This window comes from Canis lupus, chromosome X, assembly GCF_003254725.2.
Source record: "Canis lupus dingo isolate Sandy chromosome X, ASM325472v2, whole genome shotgun sequence".
NCBI lineage: Eukaryota > Metazoa > Chordata > Mammalia > Carnivora > Canidae > Canis > Canis lupus.
In genome coordinates, this window is record NC_064281.1 from 3,584,241 (window position 1) to 3,601,722 (window position 17,482).

The following is a 17,482-nucleotide window of genomic DNA, read 5'->3' on the forward strand; positions in this document are numbered from 1 at the left end:
TAAACCATAGTGAAAGGCATCCAATGTAATGCAGGCTATGTCTGCTTATTGTACATAACGGATGCTGAATGCATTCATTTACTGTTTATAAACATAGAAAGTAGCAGCAGAAACTATGTTAAGAAGAAAAAAAAATTTAAAAAAAAGAAAAAAGAATCTCTTTGACTATGATTTTCTCAAAACAAAACAAAACAAAAGAACAAAAACAAAAAACAAAGAGATGTCAGAGTTGCTGTAAACTCCAGGTAAGCGGTTCTCCACATGACCTTCACAAGGTCTAAATGGCTGACGGCATTTTTTTTTTTTCAATTTTCACTTTGATTTCTTGATGTTATTTTGAAAGCATTACTCTTTAGAATCTCCCCTGGAGCAAAGCCATACGCACACAGTTATCGCTTCATTCCCACTACCTTGGCCTATATTTTTCTTTAAGTAAAGTGAAGGTAAAGGATTCCCGGGGCAAACACGATTGCATTCACCAATAGTTTGTCCGTGTGCCTGTAAAATGACAGCGATGATAAGACTCTGTGCTTTGGGGAGAACCTCAGTCTCACCATCGTTGGTGCATCCACGGCTTTCCAGAGCATGAGGACGGGGCTGTGCAGAATGAGGACGGTTCAGGTCATTTGGAACACTGGCCCTCTTTTGACAACTGTGCATGCATGTTAATAAATTTTAGCAGATGATACAAAGAACCCTCCACTTTAATGACTTCCGTAGTAACCCGTTACAATATACCTCACACGGAGATGCACATACCATGGAATGAATATGAATATGCTTGTAAGAGATGGGGCAAAGTCATGAGACTGTTGCTATGCATCGACTTCAATAATAAAATAATGCTCTGTCATAAATAAAATAAATTCGATAATTAAATATTAATTCAATTAATTTAATAAATCACTTTTGTCTGTAGGGGGCACTGTGTCAGATGGGGTGGTGGTGGAAAATAATTCCCATAAGTAAATGGGCAAGAGTCAATACTGCTGGTTCCGGAAGGTTCTGAATGGTTGGACCTGCCCAGGATAGAGCATGTGGAAGGATGTCGGAAATGGGGTGCAATAGGAGGCTTAGAGCCAAGTCACCAGAGGCCATTCCAACAGCCCCCTGGTCTTTATTCACACAAGGAGGGGACATCCAGACACAGCCTCCCTCAAGTACAGAGGGGAGGATTCCAAAAGGAGACAGAGCAAAGAAGGAAGGGGAGTGGGGAGCAAGAGAAGGGAAGAGGGCTCTGGAAGCAGCCTTTGGAAGAAGGAGGAGAAACAAGAGCTCATCAGGGATGAGAAGATCCCAAGGAAGGGGAGAGATGTCCTGGAGGTCACTGATGAAGACAGCTGAGATGCATCTATAGGCACTCACAAGATCGTGGCCTACTGTGTGTGGTAGGCTGAATAATGTTCCCCTCAAAGTCATGCACGTCCAAATTCCCAGAATCCCTGAACCTGGAGCAACCAGGCACTGACCCCTGTGCAGCTGGAAATCCACATCTAACTTCTGAGTCCCTCAGAATGTACTTACTTCCAGCTGACTGTTGACTGGAAGCCTTACTAACATAGTCAACACATATTTCGTATGCTTTATGCATTATGGACTGTATTTGTACATCAAAGTAAGGTAGAGAAAACATTCTTAAGAAAATCACAAGAATGGGACACCTGGGTGGCTCAGCAGTTGAGCACCTGCCTTCAGCCTATGGCATGATCCTGGAGGCCTGTGATCGAGTCCCGCATCAGGCTCCCTGCCAGGAGCCTGCTTCTCCCTCTGCCTGTGTCTCTGCCTCTCTCTCTCTCTGTCTCTTTGTCTCTCATGACTAAATAAATAAAATCTTTAAGAAAAGAAAAAGAAGGGGATCCCTGGGTGGCGCAGCGATTTAGCACCTGCCTTTGGCCCAGGGCGTGATCCTGGAGACCCGGGATCGAATCCTACGTAGGGCTCCCGGTGCATGGAGCCTGCTTCTCCCTCTGCCTATGTCTTTGCCTCTCTCTCTCTCTCTCTCTCTGTGTGTGTGACTATCATAAATAAATAAAAATTTAAAAAAATAAATAAAAGAAAAAAAGAAAAAGAAGATCACGAGATTGAAGAAATACATTTATAAGACTGTATTGATAAAAAAAAAAAATTCCGTGTATGAGGACCCTGACAGTTCAGATCCATATTGTTCAAGAGTCAACTATATATAGCCTTCCATGGCAAAGGATTTTACAAGGACTTTGCAAATTGTGGTTAAATGTAGGATCTTGAGATAGGGAAATGGTGCTGGACGATCTGGCTGAGTGCAGAGGAATTATAAGGTCCTTCTTAATAGAAGAAAGAAGCAAGGAGTCAAGTCAGAGGAGATGTGACCAGATGTGTGCAGTAAAGCAGAGGGATGAAGTGACATGGGGCCACACGCCAAGGAATGGCAGCTCCTTTATGTGCAAAAACACATGGAAATGAATTGTCCCCTAGAGCTCCCAGAAGGCACCAACCCCGGGGGACACTTTGGTGCTTGCCCCCAACAACAGACCTCCAGACCTGTTTTTATTAAGGCATGCTCTTCAAACCATTGAGGTCATGATCATGTATCACAGCAGCCGTGAGGAATTAACACCTGGTGGAAAGAGTAGAAATGGGGGAGGGTAACTGTGACTTAGTTGTTTAAGAAATACAGAACAGGCACAGAGCAGCGGGATGGTGCCTGTTGGATGTGAAAGATTGCCATTGCATCTCCAAACACAGGGAACATAAGAATCCTATATGAGGGCAGCCTGGGTGGCTCGGCGGTTTAGCACTGCCTTCAGCCCAGGGCCTGATCCTGGAGACCTGGGATCGAGTCCCATGTCAGGCTCCCAGCATGGAGCCTACTTCTCCCTCTGCCTGTGTTTCTCTCTCTCTGTGTGTGTCTCTCATGAATAAATAAATAAAATCTTAAAAAAAAAAAAGAATCCCATATGAAAGATCCTCAACAAGGATCTAGCGCAAGGCATTGGCGAGGACATGTACGCCATTAGAGCTGGAGTTCACTTTCTCAGCCCTGAACAGTTGAATCAGTTTGAAATTTCTTTTGGAAAAAAAAAAAAAAAAGAAATTTCTTTTGAAAGCAGTTTAACCATCTCCATACAAGAAAGAATTGCCCCAATTGCTCCTTAAAATCTAAGATCAATTCATTGATCTTCAGCGACACAAAGAGAAGATGGCCTCGCTGTTGAAAATGACTTCAAATGTTCTCATGCACTTTTGATGAAATTGACATAAACTGACTTCTCCTTAAAAAAAAAAAAAAAAGATTTTATTTATTTATTCATGAGAGATACAGAGAGAAGCAGAGACACAGGCAGAGGGAGAAGCAGGCTCCATGCACCGGGAGCCTGACGTGGGATTCGATCCCGGGTCTCCAGGATCACGCCCTGGGCCAAAGGCAGTCGCTCAACCGCTGAGCCACGCAGGGATCCCCTGACTTCCTCCTTAAATCAGTTCTCATCCTGGCCAGATGTTCTAGAATTCCAACTCAGTGATAGTTCATTCCTTTTAAAAAGTGTAAGCGATGGTCGATGTCTCATCATTTCCAAGACTGGTTCTAGGACTTAACCACACAAATGGTAATGGTTTCTAAGTACCTGACACAACTTGTTGATGGTAAAACATGATCGATGATCGGCACAGTAAGATGTTTACGGTGATCTGAGGTTTCCAAGCATAAAATGATAAATGTCAGTTATTCACTGTCAGCTATAGTCCCCTCATTCATTAGTTTTTGGGCAAGTATTTGGTTTAAATATTTTAAACTTATGATGTCTTCTCAAAAAAATTAAAATACGGGCGCCTGGATGGTGCAGTCAGTTAAGAATCTGACTCTTGCTTTTGGCTCAGGTCATGATCTCAGGGTCATGAGACCGAACCCCAGGTCCCCCCAGGTCCCCCCAGGTCGGGCTCTGCGCTCAGCAGGGAGTCAACTCGAGGATTCTCTCTCATTTGTTCTCTTTGCCCCTCCCCCTGCTCTCTCTCTCTCACTCCTCTAAAACAAAATAAATCTTTAAAAGGAAAAGAACTAAATTCGTCAAGACCTCTATCAAAGTCATGATTATAAAAGGCTTTTAAACAAAAATCCTAATAGTGACAGATCACAGGAATACCTATTCTGAAGCCAGCACACTTCCCATTTGTAAACTTTATCTTCACTATGAATCTGTAACTTTGGAAAGGTAAGAAATTAATGAGGACACACATCTTGGACACAGAGTGCTCTTCATTCATCTGACGCCCTTTGCTTATCACCTTGCCAGATTTTATTTGTTAACCTTCTTCCCAGAACAGCATAATTTGAACACGCCGATCAATTACCATTAAAAGCAGAAGTGAAAGACTAAGCATTCCCCAAGGAAGGCTTGAATTTTCTAAGTAATTGAGAAGAAAATATAGCAGCTAAAATACTAGTCCATTTAGAAGACTTAATTACAGATAAGTCAATGCTAAATAATTTATATTCTTCGGTGCATATATATGAGACTAGAACAAATACCAGATGGAAAAGAAAAAAAAAAAAAACTTTGTAGAGTCTACACTTCATTGCTTCCAAATGCCTACTACCTATAGACAAAGGCCGTAAGAGATTGTATTTATTTTCTTTTTATTCCAGATTCACAAAATTCAGGGAGAAAATAATACTTATTCATCTCTGGGTGAAAATAAAAGGTTTGGTTTCCTGAATGTGATGTTTGTGATTTGTAATAAGAAAAATATGTCTGATCTTCATCTTTCTGGCAAAGAACTCCTAAAACCCTTGGAATTTACTAGGTGGTGAGAAGGCTAAAGATGCTATTGGTGTGTGAATGAGGTGATTTTTGGAAAGTATCTAGGATTGGGTGCTGGTTGCTAGTAGAGGCATCCCTGTGATTGATTAGAGGGTTAAAACTTAAAAAAAAAAAAAAAAAAAAAGAGGGTTAGAACTTTCTCTCCTATCTCTGACCTACCTGCCTCTGACCCCTGGGGAAGAAGAGAAAAGCTGGAGGTTGGATCAATCACCAATGCCCAATGATTGAATCAACCATGCCTGTGTAATGAAGAAGCCTCCATAAAAACCCAAAAGGATGGGGTTCAGAGAGCTTCCAGGGTGGTGAACATGGGGAGGTTTGGGGGAAGAGGCACATGTAGAAAGACTATGGAAGCTCCGTGCCCCGTGTCCATACGTATTCTGTGCGTCTCTTCCACTGGGCTGTTCCTGAGCCTTTTATAATAAGCCTCTGATCTGGTGAGTACCATGTTTCTCAGTTCTGTGAACCAGCTGCCAAGGTAAAGTTACGAATTAGCAGATTAATGGAACCCAAGGAGGGGGTCGTTGGAAGCTCTGATCTATACAGCTCGTTGTGGGTCAGAATCACAAGTACTTGCAACTGGTATCTGAAGTGTCGGCTGGCCAGTCTTGTAGGGCTGAGACCTGACCCTGTGAGGTCTGACACTGTCCTCAGGTAGACAGTGTTGGCATCAGGTTGAATTGTAGGACACTCAGCTGCTGTCAGAGACCTGCTTCATGGTGTAGGAAACCCTCCCCAACACACATATCCTAGTCAGCAGTCAGAACCCTCTTACTGAGCCATCACATATTTTTGCAATGATGTAATGATATTAAGAAAGAACTGCAGAAGGATTTTCTGCTTAATAGAAAAAGGTTGCACCCTCTCAGAGGGTGGTCAGCTCTGGGCTAATCTGTAGAGAAGCTTCAGACAAGGCCGGACAAAAGGGGCCATCATGCAGGCTCACTCCTTTCCCTTTTCAGTTGAAGGGATGGGAGGAGGTAAGAGGGTTTGTGCACTGTCACTGGCCCACGTGGCCTGCTGAGCCAGGACGAGATCTTACCCCCCTCCAAAACAACACGGCTGAGCACATTGACTTGCACTCACCCAACACTTCCCGAGAATCTCCTGTGTGCCATGCAGTGTGCTAGATATGGGGTGAAGAATGAAAATTTAATACTTCAATTTCCAACTGCATGCTAAGGACACTGAAGGTTCAGGTGAGGGAAGGATGAACACTGCTCCAGGCTAGTATATTAACCAGGTTCATGGGGACGAGGGGACATTTGGCCTCTCAAACTCCTAAGTTTTGCATTCCCCCACCCACCCCACGTCATGGTTAAATCAATTCATACTTAGGGACATCATGGAAAATCCTGTTTCAGCACTCACTACGGAAAAGGAAAGAAATAGGGCATATGAAAGGAACATTCTTAAGCAAAAGATCCTCAATCATCTGCAACCGAAATATATTTTGTTAATATTTACTACCACAGCACGCCAAGTATGACATCCAACAACCTGCCAGAGAAAAACAAAACAACCCCATTCCCTATTGATATTAATTACCCACTTCAGGGAAGCATGCTGAGTCAGAATTATGCTGCTCTCAAATTCTCAAACACACCAAAGATGGAATCAATGAACTCCCTGGTTTTAACTTTAGGAAATGCACTTGGTTCAAAAGTTTAGTGAAGCAGAAGAAAAAAAAAAATCACAATAATTGCCTGCACTTAATCAACTGTTCTTTTCTTTTTAGATCACAAGACAAGTGGACTGGGGCCATGGTAACATCAGTCAAGGTGGCTCCCCACGGTCAACTGGCTTCATTGTAAACCTGAGCCCTAACAGACACAGCAATCGGAATCTACTGCTACAAAAGCTAAAGAGGACACGTGCTGAGCGGTGTGTCAGCGGCCTCACACGTGCTGTGTGGATGGTCATCAAATCTCTCTCCGGTGACTAGAGATTCCACAGGTGCCATTCCCGAGTGCTCCCAGCCCCCACTGATGCATGGTCACAAACACCTGCTCTGTGTCTGAAAGGTTGTATGTAGAGGAGGCATTAATAGAATTCCCAAAGGGAAAACATCTATGTACATATGCATATATCATCTACATATGTGCACGTACATAATACACGCATACACGTCTATTATATGCATGTACGTACGTATATACATGTATTATATATACACGCATATATAATAATGTAGTATTTCCATTCGTGACTGATTTGTGAAACCAAGCTGTTCACCATCAACGGCCTTCCTACCCTGCAAAGAATCATGCCATGCCCTAAAGTATGGATTGGCAAAACTCATAGCACTTAAGTATTTTTGGCTTTCCGGGCCCTGTGCTCTTGAACCATCATTCAACCCTGGCATAGCCGTGTAAAAGAGCTGTAGAGGAAAAAGTCAATGCCAAGGTGTGGCTGTGTTCCAATAAAACTTTATAAAAACAGGTGACCTGCCCACAGGCCATAGCTGGTTCCCCTTATGCCTCTACATGTATTGAGGTCATTTACCCGAAAGCTGAGTTCATTTATGTCCTCCAGAGTGCAACAAAATTAACTTATGCATAAATAACTCATAAATAGTGTAAAATGATCTACTTAACTAGATACACTTGCCCCCCCCCTTTTTTTTTCTATTCTGAAATAGATCATTTTGACAGAAAAGCAGCATTAAATTGGCAGGGGGGAGGCAGGCAGTATTGTGTTGGTACAAAGGAAAGATTATGGGTTCAGAAAAATAGTTGAAAGGAAAAGGATCGAGGAGACCCAAAAACAAAGTATTTCTATTTATATGATAACATGTATAATAAAATTACGTATATTTACATTATTTATTATATTTATGTAAATTTTATATTTCTATATTTAACTCTGATCCCAGTTACTGTACCAAGTGGATTTGTAGAACTACTGTGTCCCTCTGAATCACAAAATATTTTTTTTTACAGATTTTATTTATTTATTTATTCATGAGAGACACACAGAGAGAAGCAAAGACACAGGCAGAGGGAGAAGCAGGGTGCCCGATGCAGGACTCGATCCCAGGACCTCGGGGTCACGTCCTGAGCCAAAGGCAGATGCTCAACCACTGAGCCACCCAGGCGTCCCTGAATCACAAAATATTTAATAAAAGATCCATTGGCATAGATAGATCTGTTGGCATACTGTGTTCAGAACTACAAAGAGCATAAACAAACTATCTCAGCATTCAAATTTATTCTTAGGCGATGAGTAGTCCTCATCAAGATCTTCAAAATACTCATAGGTTCATTTCCATATCATACTGGACTTCCCAACTCCTGGCTCATCTCTGGATGACTTCACCCGAAAATGAAAATTATGAGTCCAGAGCCACCGTGGAAGGACTTTTCCTTGGTCATCAGTTTTGAGATGAACCAAGCCATCTTGGGAATAAAATCAAGGGATTTCTAATGCTGGTTCCCCAAGACCATCCCAGATCCCTATAAGAATCCATCGCAAAGGGGGTTGGGGGCACGGGGTAACTGGGTGATGGGCACTAAGGAGGGCAAAGGATGGAATGTGAGCACTGGGTGTTACCTGCAACTGATGAATCACTCAACTCTCATTCATGGAGTTTAAATAATTTTTTTTCAATTTTTTTGAAAAAGAAAGAAAATCCATTGCAAAGAGTCTCCTTTCACAGAGGTTACAAAACCAGAACATGCTCAGTCAACGTTGTAGAGAAAATGTGATTAAAGTGGCATATGTTGAAATTTTCAAGTATCAAGAGGCTTCATGAATGATCTGTCCTTCCTAAGGAGTTGCTTTTCTTCATTCATAATCACAGATTCCCCGTAACAGAGAGGAACGGGTGCCTGCCTCTCTATTCTTTACGTATATCAGAAGCCTGATCACCCAGAAATAGCTACCTAGCAGCAGCCCCTGATCAAGGCATCAGCGCCCCCCACCCCAATGCACAGATGTGGGTGGTTGGCCGCCAAAGCCTGCACCTCGTGAATGACCCCGATGAAGACCCACGGAGCTTTCAGCTCCCATGTAGACACGTTGAGAATCCACAAACACGAAAACTCCCTGCCGTGAGCTGTTCATCCAGCCACGCCATCCTCAGGATACAACACGAGAAGCTCCAACTTGGGATCACCCCTCATCCCGGCCACCCCAACGTATGATCGGAAAGCACGCCCCGATTCAGACGGGCAGGTAGGCAGCCTCCTGCACACACGTGTCCATACTGCCTGGTGGTTTCAAATGCAGATTGAACCTAAGTGCACATGGCCCAAAAAGTGAGAGGTCTTTCTAGATTCAGAAGTCCTCATTTTCCTCTCCTGATTGTGCACTTTATATAATGTTCCCTTTGGGTTTCATTATGTGAGCTGTCACATTATGAGCTGTGGCTCGTCCACGGCTCGGAGCGCGATGCCAGACCTATTACTACTGCTTCTCCTTGGAACCAGGACAGCCTGATTATATTAAACAGAGTGCTCCTAGCACAGCGGCTACCGAAATGATTATGACCGAGCTGCATCGGGCTGCCGTTCCAAAATGTGATCGTGTGAGAAGGAAGACAGATTTCCAAGACTCTGTGCCCCCGTTAGAGAGCAACGCTCCTCCAGGTTGAAAAGCGACATAAAAACAGGGGGGAAAAAAAACTCACGGCACAATTCAGAAGACAAAGGAATTTACATAATGTGCTGTTAATGATGATTTGCTGTATGTGCTGATGAGAAATGTGTGTGTACATTGAATACCTTTGGTAAAATAACCTACACAAGCTAAAAATAGTAACCATTTTGCCATCTATAATCATCTTCCAAATTTGCATGTTAATAACAAAAGGGGGACAGCGTGTGTCTTTGTTAATTAAGAAATTATCTTTAGGGGAGAAAAAAGTTTTATGGCAGGACATGGGAGAGGAGTTTAGAAATCCAGTTTGTTGGGAACAAGGATCTCATAAAAAATATGACCTTGACAATCTTGTAGAATCCAGGAATCCTACAGAAGTTTGTCACCGACTAAAGGTATGGAAGTCATGCAATGGGCTGTAAAGAAGCCAAAAGCCATTTGCGGTCTCCATGGTGGGAAATATTTGGAAGCTGTGCCACTCAAATTGTTAAGAAAAATGGTAGATAATGAATATGAGAATGATATATAATCACAAATACCACGTCAGCAGGGCTCGAGTCGACAGCTCAGCCATGAAAAGACATAACCATTTACTTGAAACACACGAAAACACAACCTTTCTGGAATTTAAGTATGGGAAGGAACGGGCCCAGGTTTCAAAGTGCGAAACGATTTTATTAACAAGCGCTCACATCCATATATCCCACCCATCTCCCCTTCGTTGGGATCTGTTGTCCAGATAGAAAGATCCCGTGGCCTCGGTGGGCCCTCTGCCTGGGTTAGAATATGTCTAGCATTTGGGTGTCATTCTGAAGGGACGGCCACCATTCAAATGCCCTCGTAGCTGGAGATGCTCACTCTAGATCGGAGTAGGCTTCCAGTGGCCAATGGGCTTGAGGGTAAAGTTTGGAGCAGTTTAGACAAGGTGAGTCAGAAAGCAGAGCCTCTCATTTATGCACAGCTAATTAATGAGATATACCCAGCTGACATCGTGGCTATTTGGAGGAACAAGCAATTATTACAAAGCCCCGAATTTCCAACATGTACCATTATACGCGCTGCAAATGAGCTTGAAAATCACGGCTTTGCACTTTGGTTCGTTTCAAATAGATTTTTGAAGGAGGAACCCATTCCGACTACCACAGGAGCCCGAAAGCACGGCGAGATTTGATTTACCCAGGCTGCAAATGCATCAATAGCGGAAGTCAGCAGAAGCCAATGGGTCCTTCGGATACTCACCATTACATCGTCCTTCTAGGAAGACGCCTTTAGAAATGCCTCCACGGACATCCGCTTGACGTCTTTTCCATCTCAACACCTTTGTCCCTATTAAAACAAAAACAAGAAAGAGGTATGTTGGTCCAGCCCATAAAAGAGATGAGTGTGCGTGCTTCAAGGGCAATGTCTTATTGCTCACATAACTTTGCTTTGGGGTTGTTACCGGAAGTAGCTGGTAGTAGCAAAGAGCGATTCTTAACTGGGTCCTTAATGAGGCAAGCTGCTAATCATGACACAACACCCCTGCAGGTGCGGCTAACTGTAGACGCCACATCCCACCATCCTGGTCCTCGTGCAGCGCGACGATTTAGGATAAACAGACAGGTTGAGGCTTCCAGTCCGTGTCTCGTCGGTATTCATTTGGGCTCTGTTACATCTTCGTTGACGACGACAATCAATTTAGTGCACATCTACATGCGATCTAGCTTTATTTAAATTAAGACTTTGAAATCCTCGAAAAATGCAATTCGTGAAAAGAGTCGATCCGTGGTTTGGAGATTGTTTGCTTGCAAGAAGCAAGCCTCAGCAGGCAGCCAGTGTTCTTCGCCTACAGCCAAGGGTCAGGATGGGCAAGACCAAACACTGCCCTGTTTGCTTGGCCCCCACTATGACAACACTAGTGTCTCTTCGAGCAGAAGTCACCCCCAGGATCGTGTAGCATTATTCTTGTCATCCCGACCTGGACTCTTCTCTTTAAAGGGTGATTCTCAAGCAACGTGCCGCTCCTTCTACTTTCAAGTGAGGATCACAACAAGGCAAAGTGGCTCCCTGTGAGCTCTTTCACAGAGTCTCATCTTGTGACTGACGCTCACCATTTTAGAGCTCGAGGAAGGAGAATAAGTGGAAAGAGAGACTACTTCATTTAATGCACTTCTCATGGTGCTTGAGGAATATTAGTACCAAGTAGATGAGGTCTTTGGGTTTCAAAGGCAGCAAGCCAATAGTGCATTAATAAACTGTAGGAAGGCAGGGTCCTATTTTAATTATGCTCTGATTACTCATAACAACTAGCACAGTTACTTCTTCTGGGTTTCAAGAACACTGTTGATTAAAATATATTTAGGAAAATGAATTCATATGTAACAACCATCACGACGGCGTTCAACATCGCTGACCCTTCTACAGCCGTGCAGGGTAGCTATCATGACATCTGTTTTACAGTTAGAAAAACCAATGTTCACACACTAAGTCATATAAGTCATGGGCTTCGAGGCAGACAGAGGCAGAGCTGAGTCTCCCTGGACGTCCACGACCACACATTTTACCAAATCGAGCGGCATCTTCAACTAAACGAACGATAGTGGCCAACACATATGTCGTGGGTCAGCATTTCACATACCGACTGCTTTCTATACTGACTCTTTTTATCTTCTCAAGAAGCATAGAAGGTAGGGAAGGGCGTTATCAACACTGGTTGGAAAAAGGGAATCAGAGGGAAGGCAGCCAACTAGCCCAAGAGCACGCAGCTGCAAAAGGTAGGGCTGGACTCACACCAGGTAGTTTCCCTTCCATCTATCTTGCTACACGGGCTCTGGTGTGACAAGGAATATCATTTCTATCCCACATTCTCAGTCCCCACACCGTGGGAATCTACAGCTGACATGGTTTCTGTCCGTGAGAAGGAGGCTATTTGATATTGATAGCAAAGACAACCTCACAGTGCATGAGTGATGCACACAGTAGGTGCTATTCTCACGCTGTAACATTAATACTACAACTTAAAAATTGGCGCTATTCCTACTTCACCCAATCCCAGGTCATATCTGGGCTCTAAACCGCAGGCCAGTGCTACATACACAACTGCAAAGTTAACTCCATGTGTGTTTCAGGAAAGTTCTACAGACATTAGTATGAATTATGTCTGACTGGCCAATACAGTTTTTTTTTTTCTTGTGATGGGGCACAGAAAAATGTTCATTAATTATTATTTTAAGGTTGAGCTTTTGTTTCTTTCTGTTTGCTTGAATTTTGATGGCTCTTTTTTTTTTTTAAAGATTTTATTTATTGATTCATGAGAGACACAGAGAGAGAGAGAGGCAGAGACACAGGCAGAGGGAGAAGCAGGCTCCACGCAGGGAGCCCAACGTGGCACTTGATCTCGGGTCTCCAGGATCAGGCCCTGGGCTGAAGGCAGTGCTGAACCGCTGAGCCACCCGGGCTGCCCTGATGATTCTTTTTTTAAGGTACACGAGTGAGACAGAATGATTAATCATATTAACATATGCTTTCTTTCAAAATCTGATAAACCTAGCAACTGATAGAACAAAATAAATATTCCCATTATGTAGTGCTTACTGTGTGGTCGTCTAGCCCAGTTAAAGTCCCTGGAAAGAAGTCTGTTCATCTGTAGCTGGACTGAGCTGTATTCAAAGCTGGCCGGCCCCAGTCAGGAATGTTTCCACCTGTCCTGCGTCCCTTTCTCCCGTAATCTCCCAGTACCTCTCTTACTGGAGCCTACTCACCCCCGATCCTTAACGCACGTTGTACTACGTCTCCTGCTGTATGAGGTTAAATACGTTCCAAATACTCTTAGTTTCTTCTTCATGGCTAACCCATTAGGTGCAAACCCACAGCGTAACATTCTCCCAGAGGGGTTTTTGTATGAGGAACTCAACGCTGAGGAGTCAGAGACAGGGAGGGACCCTTTACAACATCCATACTAATTATGCCACCTCCGGGTTAGCCATCGAAATCAAGGGACAATGCAGATCGCCAACTCTCGTCCACGCAAATACTCCATTTTCCTATGTGATTTCTGCTGCATGATTCACCATGGGACATGATGCAGGAATCCTTTCTTGTATTTGAAGCAAAATTCTAAGATGTAAGTCATGTGCCGAATAGCATATCTCAAAGGTTAAAGAATAAATTCTTTAGATGAAAATAATTTTTTTATCAAAATACGTCTTGATTTTACCATTACGTTTGCAGTGGATGCCCTATAATCAAACGCCTTAAAAGGCAGATAAATTTTTTTAAAAAGCAGATAAACATGACTACAAATAGCCAATTATTTTGAAAGTGACGTGACATTATTTTTTAATCTTCATTTTGACATAGAAACGACGCCCTATCAAATACTTATCATCTGTGAAGACTTACACTGTACTTCATATGTATTCATTGACATAGAAAAGGATCTTTTAATATAAATGACTTTTTTGTTTGTTTGTTTAGTCATCTCTGTATCCAATATAGGGCTTGAACCTAAGATCCTGAAATCAAGAATCACATAGTCTTCTGACTGAGCCAGCCGGGTGCCCCTAGGAAGGAATCTTTTAAAGACATACATGGCCCGCGATGATAGTTTTCAAACAGTCAAGGTGGATTAAAAAGGGGGAAGCAGTAATTAAAGCAATATTTATGAGTCACTAATATATTAGCAATATTAGAGTTCATGAATATGTTAGCAAATGTTACCATACAATTATATCATTTCGATAGAATCTTAGCATGCGGAGAACACATGAGTCAAAAGCATACAGACCTTTGGAGGAATACGAGGCGTGGAACGGGGAATGATATATCCCACACTAGGATAATGTTTCAAGGAAGCCTCTCCATATACTTTCATCTTTACAACTGAAGGTTTGGAGGCTCATGAAGACGTTCATGGCCATTCCAATTCACCCTGGGTAGCAGGTCCAAAGGATACCTAGAAAATAAGATAGGAAGATCTAAATACCTTCATAAAAGGTACCATTCATACACCTCTGACTTTCCAAGAGGGCACTGACATGATTGTATCCCTTCGTACCTAAATAACTTGTAACAAATCTTGTCTAGAAATCCTATCGTTTCACTTTACAGGTGTTGGTTGAGCGCAGACCACAAATGAGATATGAGGCCAGGAAAGGAATTCTGAAGACTAACAGGACAACCCCCGTCCTCAGTGGACGTGTCTTCTTGTGAGGGAGGGCATCCTCAGAGCAAGTACTCATAATGAATTGCAGGAGCTCTTGTACCAGTCATAAAGGGATAGAAAGTGCCAGGGACACTTGGGTGGCTCGGTGGTTGAGTGTCTGCCTTCGTCCCAAGGGGTCCTGGGATCGAGTCCTACATCAGGCTCCATGCAGGGAGCCTGCTTCTCTCTCTGCCCATGTCTCTGCCTCTCTCTATGTCTTTCATGAATAAATAAATAAATTCTTTAAAAGAAAAAAAAAAGGAATAGAAAATGCCAGGCTCGGTGGAGGTGACTGCTCTAAGAAACTCTTAGAAGAGAGCCTTGAGAGAGGAGGATGAGAGGGGCCACGTGTCAGAGTAAAGCATACAGGAAGCAGGAGCAGGAGGTAGCCGCAGAGCTCACAGGGCCCTCAAGGGATCCACACCACGACTCAGCTCAGGGCTCCCAAGGCTTGGGCAGCACCCGAGACTGAATGTCTGCACCAGACTTGCACACACATATGCAAAAACAAGAGAAGACAAACTTATTTTTAAAACCTAAATATATTTCAGAGGTATTTAAAAATCTTTTGCTTATTTATTTGAGAGAAAGACAGAGACATCACGAGCAGGGGGAGTAGACCAGAGAGAGAACCAGACTCTCCGCTGACCAGGGATCTTGGACGTGGGGCTCAATCCCAGGACCCTGAGATCATGACCTGAGCCAAAGGCAGATGCTTCACCAACTGAGCCACCCAGGTGCCTCTAAAAAAGACTTTTTTTAATCCCAGGCTTATTCATCTGTTATTTAATTTTCTTTTGAGTCTCAGTGACCTACCAAATTTTTGAAGGAAAAATGAGGGGAATTTTCATTTTGGTAGATTTTTTGGGTAGCTATTAAAAAAATAATAAAAGGCATGCTCATGGGGCACCGGGATGGTTCAGTGGTTGAGCATCTGCCTTCAGCTCAGGTTGTGACCCCAGGGCCCCAGGATCGAGTCCCATATCGGGCTTCCATAGGGAGCCTGTTTCTCCCTCTGTCTGTGTCTCTGCCTCTCTCTGCATGTCTCTCATGAATACATAAATAAAATCTTTAAAAAAAAAAGGCATGCTCACATAAGAAGAGAATGTATATATCTAGGTTTCAGGGGGTCACCCTGGATATTTCTAGATGTGTATATAAATGTTCAAATTGACATAAGTAACCTAATTTATCTAACCCAAATTTTATCTCCCATCTCTCAAACAGAACAATCCTCCAAATTATATCCATTTTTGAAAAGATGCATATTTAATAAAACATCTGTTTCTGACTTGGATTGGCTCCCAGTTTTATACAATGTTCAAATTGTTTAATTTTTAGCGTTATAAAAGTCGAGTGAAAAACAACGAGGAGAGAAATTTCTCTACAGAATATAAAAAGCATAACTTAAAATGTATATAATCAATTTTACACAATTCTACTCCTCCTGAGTCAACCCACATTTTGGACGAATTCAAGGAATTCATTCATTGTCCACATGGCTAATTCTGACACAAACCTTTACAATAAAATGAAAAAGGACTCAAGGCATCTCTTCAGCAAGCAGTAGAAACAAACAGCACAGCACAGCAGATTTATAGCTTTCATGTAAGACATTAAATAATTAAGCTCCAAAATCCTTAACATTCCTAAAATTTATCACTCTCTATTTTCTAGGCATGGACTAGAATGGGAAACGTGAAGCCTTTCTCTGACACTGTTTTAAAAAAATTTCAGAAAAAGAATTGTAAAAAGTCTAGGGACATGAAACCAGCAAAAAAAGAATAATATAAAAATAGCATCTAGAAATAAATCATCCATATATTGAATAAACTACACATTTTCGGTTAATCATGCTAGTTTATAAGTTCAATAGTTGATGAAGAACCGGCTTCCCTTAGGTGGAAGACAAACTTCCTTCTACAACAAATAGGTTAAAAGATCAAAGTTGTTCCCTCATACTGTCTCCGGCCTGGCTATATTGTCTAAGAAACTGCGATGGCTGCGCTGCTAACACTTGTCCACCACGTTCAACCTCTGGCTTTTCATTCATTCAGTGAACGTCCGCAGCGTGTCTTGTAATTACTCATTTCTTCAACAAACACCCAGGGTGCACCTCCTCTGAGCTGGACTCATGTGTTTAAGGAAAGGCAGAAAAACATTAAAACACACCTAAGAGGCCAAAAAATGAAAATGCTTTCCAATGTGACAGAGCGCCAAGAGGGGAGTAAGAGTGGGCTAATAAACGTGAAGACGGGAGAGCATGTAACCCACTTTCTGTGGGAAGAAGAGAGGAGGTTCCAGGCAGGGGAAGTGGCACAGGCAATGCCCTAATTTGGTACATGCTTAGTTGGATCACAAAACCAAAAGACAACTGGTATACCAGCAGGGTGGTAATGGGAGAATGCCATGGGGTGGAGCTGGGGAGGTGGGCAGGAGGCTCACCGTGTAAAGCCAAATAGGTCAGTATAAGGAATTGGGGGTTTATTCTAAGTATAACATGAAGCCATCCTTGGTAAAGCATTTCAGAGCAGGAGGGAGGAAGATAAGACCAAAGATAACAATAGGAAGAGCCTGCCTTACCATGTGCCTGTATTTTAAGGTACTTTACGTGCCTCACTAACTTATCTGTCTTGCTAACATCTCTAGATGTAGGTACTCCACATAATAACTCTCTTATGGATGAGAAAACTGGAACATGAAAAAAATAACTTTACGTGGCTAGGAAGCCTCAGGTGTCCTGGTTCCCTCGGTAGAAACTGATGAGTGCCAGAGACGAGGGTCCATCACACACACCAGAGTCAGAGGAGACAGTGCGCACAACAGAATGTTAGCCTCATGGGATGGATAAAGTATGGAGATGGGTAAAATGCTAGGGAAAAAATGTATGGGGCTCTGCTTCTGG

General features: G+C 42.8%; 1 protein-coding gene across 6 annotated transcripts in view; it reads right to left on the minus strand.

Annotated features, from left to right (window-relative positions):
• The window catches only part of NLGN4X (neuroligin 4 X-linked), a 306,762-nt gene that overhangs the window by 251,605 nt on the left and 37,675 nt on the right, over positions 1-17,482 (minus strand). For all 6 annotated transcript variants that reach the window (XM_025435839.3, XM_025435843.3, XM_035711464.2 and 3 more), the window contains 2 exons: positions 14,161-14,328; positions 10,635-10,721 (listed from right to left, as the gene is read on the minus strand). The gene's annotated coding sequence lies outside the window, so the exon portion shown is untranslated. The remainder of the gene's footprint in view (positions 1-10,634; positions 10,722-14,160; positions 14,329-17,482) is intronic.